Source organism: Onthophagus taurus, chromosome 2 (assembly GCF_036711975.1).
Source record: "Onthophagus taurus isolate NC chromosome 2, IU_Otau_3.0, whole genome shotgun sequence".
Classification (NCBI taxonomy): Eukaryota; Metazoa; Arthropoda; class Insecta; order Coleoptera; family Scarabaeidae; genus Onthophagus; species Onthophagus taurus.
Genome location: NC_091967.1, coordinates 19098702 through 19105331, shown reverse-complemented (window position 1 = coordinate 19105331; position 6630 = coordinate 19098702).

The window sequence follows — 6630 nt, the reverse complement described above, 5'->3', positions numbered from 1 at the left end:
ATTTAATGTTAAAAACAAGGTAAGAGTGAGCTTGATTTGTTTTCCTAGTTTTTTTTCTTAGCTGTAAATAAGGCTGTATCACTTTTAACGAAGATTAATAAAAAAATATGAGAGAAACCAGTGAAAATTGTAGAGAAAGACTCAATCCAAAAAGAAAACTAGTTCGTAAAATACATATTATACGTTTGTACAAAATCATTGAAAAAAAAAGAATTATTAAAAATTAAAATTAATGCTTTGCTACCCGTTTGTAATAATACAAAAAAAATCTAATTAAAAAACTTAAGAGGTCTATAGTGTGTATACAAGTTGTTGTTAAAAGAGGAATAAAAACAACTTATAATAACAGTTGTATACTATTTTTTTTTAATAAGAATGTTTAGATTTACAATTTATTTAGTTTTTGAATTAAGTTTGTTCTAACTTAACACTTTAATTTTCATTTTATAAGTAGTTGTTTTGAACGCCTTTAATTATGTTTCATTAATAAATGTGTCGGAGAAAATGTTATGCGCAAAGAAAAATTGTGTGAATTTTTTAATAATAATTAATCTTTCCTACCTTTTCTTTTTTGTTGTGTCGTTGAAGAAATGATGATAGTCTCTATATCTGTACGCGTAGCGAAATGATGAAGTTAGAACAATTTTAATATATTTGTGATTATTTCATTAATAAAATTACAAAAAAAAACATGAATTGTTCCTTTTTTTATACAGAAGTCACAATTAAAATTCTTTAAAAAGATATACAGCGTGTCCCGTATCTTCCGCATCAGAGCATTATACGGTTGTAGGATACATTATTCTGACGCGATCTTTCTAATAAAATTTTTTCGAAATGTTTATAATAACCGCACGGGAACTGTGTAAAGGAACTGTTTTGCGTCCAATCAGCAGATCGCAAATCAGACTCAGGTAATCGGTGCCACCCTCGGCCGGTCCGCTACGCCGATGATAACTCGTTTCCCACGTGTACTCACCAATAGATTCGTCATGGAAAGAGAAATAAACTTTTTCGATGAATCAAAGTCGTCAGTTATTGGTCGTCGTTAAACAGTTCCCGTGCGGTTATTATAAACATTTCGAAAAAATTTTATTAGAAAGATCGCTTCAGAATAATGTATTCTACAACCGTATAATGCTCTGATGCGGAAGATACGGGACACGCTGTATAAATGTTATAAATATTAATACTTGGTATACAAGACTAAGTTCAGAAGAAATGTTTATTAATCATTTTGTTTTGATAATTTATCATGAAGCTTAGTTTTGTGATATTCTACGTCTTGTTGCGTGACCCTTAGATGGTGGAACTTATTTCTTGTAAGTTTTGAGTATCGATTAAGCTATGAGGAATAATCACAGTTTATAATTTTTAATGAATTTCTTATTTTGTAGGTCACACAATACATTGATGCAACGATTTTGGAGTTTAAAAGTTTGATACCGAAATTCTTCACGATGGTAATTATAAAATAAGTCCGCCAAATTTAATTATTTTAAATGTAGAATAGTTAAATCGACGAATATCGAATATCCAGCTCAACAATCTCTTAATTTACGAAAAACGGTACCCAAGATTACAAAGATTGTAGCCCAGGATGGGAACACATTGAAAAGCCCACATAAAATAAATAATAATAATTTAATAAATAAAATTAATAAATAAAATAACTTAAGCTAAGCATAACAAGCTCAAATTTTAAAAGTTTATTCTGGAAACCGACTACTGAAAGTGATGTTATTGACATTATTGGGCCTTTAAAGAACAATTCTGCTAAAGATGTAAGTACTTATCAGTACTATAATAAAAAAAATTAAAAGATATCCCTACTCCATTATCAATTTTGATAAATGACTGCTTAGCGCAGGGATGTTTTCCACATGTTCTACAAAAATCCGTTGTTATTCCTATACATTAAACATGTTGTGTCAAGGAGCTAACAAATTATAGGACCATCATTCTGACATAAGGTGACCATTTTAAAAAAAATTTAAACCAGGATCTTGATAAAAAAAACTTGAGGCGCATTCACCATTTTGTAGGTTTTGTCATAACTGGTTAAAATAAAAAATGGGTTATAATATAAATGTTTTAATAAATGTAAAAGATGTGCGCTCGTTTAGTAAAACTCATAGCACTAAATTTTGTGTACTGGTTTCACTTCGCAATTAACCAGGACTAATTACTAAAAAGCCAGTACTGGTAAAACCAATGACAAAAAAGATGATGAAAAAGAAAAAAGAAGAGTTTAGTCTAAAATATAGAAAAATATACTGGTTGCTTGGAAGGAACTCCAAGTTACTCATCCACAATAAACTGCTCCTTCATAAGCACGTACTAAAGCCAGTATGGTTATACAGCTTACTACTTCGGGGTTGTGCTAGTAAAAGTAATATTCAAACTATTCAACGGAAACAAAACAAAGCAGTGAGAGACATGGTCGATGCACTTTGCTACTTCCGCAACTGTGATCTCCACAAGGACCTTGAAATAGAGACAGTTAATCAAATATTTCAGATTTTTGAAGAATTATAAATGAAACAGAAACAGTAATAAGATGTGCGAAATAAGGGGAGTTTCACCCAATCGGAAAAGATGGTGCTGGTGTTTGTTCCAGAAAGGACGTCGCTCCTTTATTTCTTTATGTAAGTAAAATGAAGGCGCGACGTCTTGTCTGGAAGACACTGTCTTTTTCGATGGCAAAATGGACAAAGTTGCCCGCACCCTCAAAAATCGGGATAAAATAACTCAATGGCAAACAATTGTAACAGCACTAACTAAAAACTTCTATTATATGTATGTATTTTACCCCATATCTATTATACAGGGTGAGTTATTAGTATCCCGGTGGTCGATAGTTACTAAACTCTTTGAATAACAAAAAAATATTTTATAGAAAAGTTGTTTGACACATCACTTTCTATTACGTAAAATTATTTTCACTTATACAAGCTGTTCCATTTAAGCATAAAATTGCGTCGTTGAGAGTACGTAAATTTATTTAAATGGAACACTCTGTATATTTTATCATATTATGAACACAACTAAATTTGTTTATACAACCTTATATGTTACTATTTCACAGCGTTCATAGTTCTTGAAATATTTAATTGTTCTTCCAAAATGTGCCCAGTACAGGATCTTTTTAAAAACGATGTAAAAACGAATTACACATTATTCTTTTTTTTCTCATTTTTTTCTTTCTCAAACGGTTTTGCAAGTATCGTCTGCTGAGATACTAATAACTCACCTTGTATAAGCAATATAAATATTAATACTTGGTATACAAGACTAAGTTCAGACAGTAACAGTCTGAAAAGTAATATTCAAATCATTCAACGACAAGAAAACAAAGCATTGAGAGACATGGTCGATGCACTTTGTTACTTCCGTAACTGTGGTCTCCATAAGGACCTTGAAATAGAAACAGTTAATCAAATAATTCTAATATTTTGGGTGAGGGGAGTTCCACCCAATCGGAAAAGATGGTGCTGGTGTTTGTTCCAGACAGGACGTCGCGCCTTAATTTTTTTATGTAAGTAAAATGAAGGCCCGACGTCCTGTCTGGAACACACTGTCTTTTCCGATGGTAAAGTGGACAAAGTTGCCCGCACCCTCAAAAATCGGGATAAAATAACTCGCGATAAAAAGAAAACCGCGGAGCCGAACATTTTTAAATTTACATATGTTACTTAGAAATGTTCAGTAATTAGAAGTATTGATCAAATTAACAATAATGGCAAACAATTGGACCGCGTTATATAATAAACGACATTTTATCGTTTTTAGAGATTTTCATGCTGTCTGGTAGGTAAAGGTGTAACTTATGTTAGAAAAAATGCAGAATACCGAAAGACCTAAAATACTATTTATAGTTTCATACTATTTCAAGTCCGATTTGCATCATACGTCTAAGAACCGACTTAGATACACTGAAATTCTACAGTAGAAAATATAGATGAACCTACAATTTCGGGCCAGTGTCGCTTTCTAGATGTTAGTATAAAATTAAAAGTTTATGTCTTTTATTTTATATAGAATTTAAGTCTAACTAGTTTCGGGTTTAGTCGTGAAAAAAACTTTCAGTTGTGAATGTCAACTTTAATTTTATTATTATATTCGTAATCTTCATAAAATAACCTTTAAAGTGAGTCCAAACATGACGCATTTCTCTTAAAAAAATAAAAAGTTCGAATTTTCAACTTTTAATTTTGACATATTTGTCAACTTTATAAAAAATCCTTTAAAATGAGTCCAAACTCGACATATATAACTTTAATATTAATCAAAATGCAATCACTTCCGGTTTGAAACGTCAACGTCAATTTTGACATATTTGTCATCTTCTATAAAAAACTTTTAAAATGAGTCCAAAGATGACGCACTTATCTCAAAAAACAAAAAAGTTAGAATAAAAAAGCATTAAACCCGAAGTTAGCAACAGTGAAGATAGCAATTTAATTTTTAAATATTAATACCAACCTTAATTTTTGCTTTTTTTTATTATATTTTTGTTTTCTGACAAATATTAAGATATTTTATAAAAATTAAGAATATGTCAAAATGACATTGACATTTCAAACCGGAAGTTGGTTATATCTCGAGTAATATTGAAATTAAACGTATCATGTTTGGACTCATTTTAAAGGATTTTTCACGACGATTAGAAATATGTCAAAATTGACGTTGACATTCTTAACCGGAAGTTGACCATAACTTCATTAATATTGAAGATAAATATGTCGTGTTTGTACTCATTTTAAAGGATTTTTAATGAAGATTACAAATATGTCAAAATTGAGGTTGACATTTTAAACCTGAAGTTAGTTATCATATAATAGAAGTTTTATAACTGAAGTTAATCTAGTGTTATTTACTTTTCAGCACTTTTTTTTTATTTTTAACGTGTTTTTTTGGGTTAATTCCCATTGATTTAAAAAAAAACGTCAGTTTTTCCCAAGTTTCTTAATATTTCTTTTGTTAAAAAAGAGTGTGCTTAAATTGTAACCTGTAATTCGTCCTTAATTTCATTTTACAACATCTATAACATCAATAATCTAATTTCGACTTTGATGTGTGATCTTTTTTAACAAAAGAAAAAGAAATATTAAGAAACTTGTTTGTAAAATGGATAGGATGAGGGATGTTAATCTATTTGTAGAGTCTCTGTAGGTGGTCAAGAGCCGAAACTAGCTAGACTTAAATTCTATATAAAATAGAAACCAGTTGAAAAGTACAAAATCAAACTCTAGATCATTTTCTTCAAAAATTTTTACACGGAACATCATTTTGACTCTATTATTTGTGATTAAATTTATGTTTTTAAAATGTTTTTCTCAACATTGTTTATTTGCGCTTAGTCAAGTAAAACTAAAATCATAAACTTGTATTATATTTATACTAATTAAACATCGTTTGTTATCTTTTCATTTTTATTAACAAACAAAAAAATTTATTACACCGATACATGGTGAAAACACGTAATTTTTTTAATATAACAACTAACAATAAAAAGCGGCGACTCTAAATATAGACACAACGATAAAATAAATTTTATTTTATTTTTAATTCTATAAGTTTTTTTTTTATTCTTTTAACATTAAATTAGTGTACATTTAACAGTATATAATATAGTAACGTCACAGTCATGATTATTTCATTATTTAGTTTTTCTTTTCCTTAGAATGTTAAGGAACAATTAGAAAGAATCGGAAAATTAAGAGATATGCTTAAAAACATTTTATAAACGTACAAACGAGCGAAAAAGTAATTTATTTAAAAGATTAAAAATTGATCGATTAAATTTTTAAAATTAATGATCGATATTTTATTTTTAAATTATTGTTACTCGGATTAGTCTATCTAGTAATACCTACCCCTTCTTGAGGCACTATACAATGATTTTTTTTAATTTTTAAGTCTATTTCTGATCATATTTTTAAAGCGAATCACAAACAGACTTTTTTTTTACTTGTTATTATCAACAATTTTTTTTTTTAGATTCCTGCTCGGGTATAATTTAAAATAAATCAGTTTCAGACAGAAATATATTAATTTTTTTTGTTAAAGTCGAAACATCGAGGTTATATTTAAATACGAAAATCTCAAATTGTTTTCGTTATTAATGATATTTAATTATTACTTCGATATTTTATAATAATTCACTGCGAAAGTATTTAATTTATTTTTTTTTTATCTAAAACCAATCTTGATTCATTTTTACTTTTTCTTTAGTATTTACAAAATACATGTTGAGCATAGATCATTTTTTTTTTGAAGATATGTTATCAAATCATTTGATTTTTTTTTCAATTTTTTCTTAATCTCGTAAATATCAATATATATTGTATAATATGTATATATCTTATATAAATAAATTGTGATGTATATCGAGCGGTAAATGATATGTATATCATCACTTTCACAAGGGTACAAGTGGATATGTTTTTTTTTTTTTAATTTTTATCTCCAAATCAATTTTTTTTAAACAAACAAAAATAAAATATAAAAGCAATTTTTTGATATCATCTTTTGTGCTTACAGGAACAGTTTTACATAAAAAGAAATAAAAATAAAAACGAAAATTTCTTAATAACTAATGATTATGTCAATCGCTTCTTCATTTTA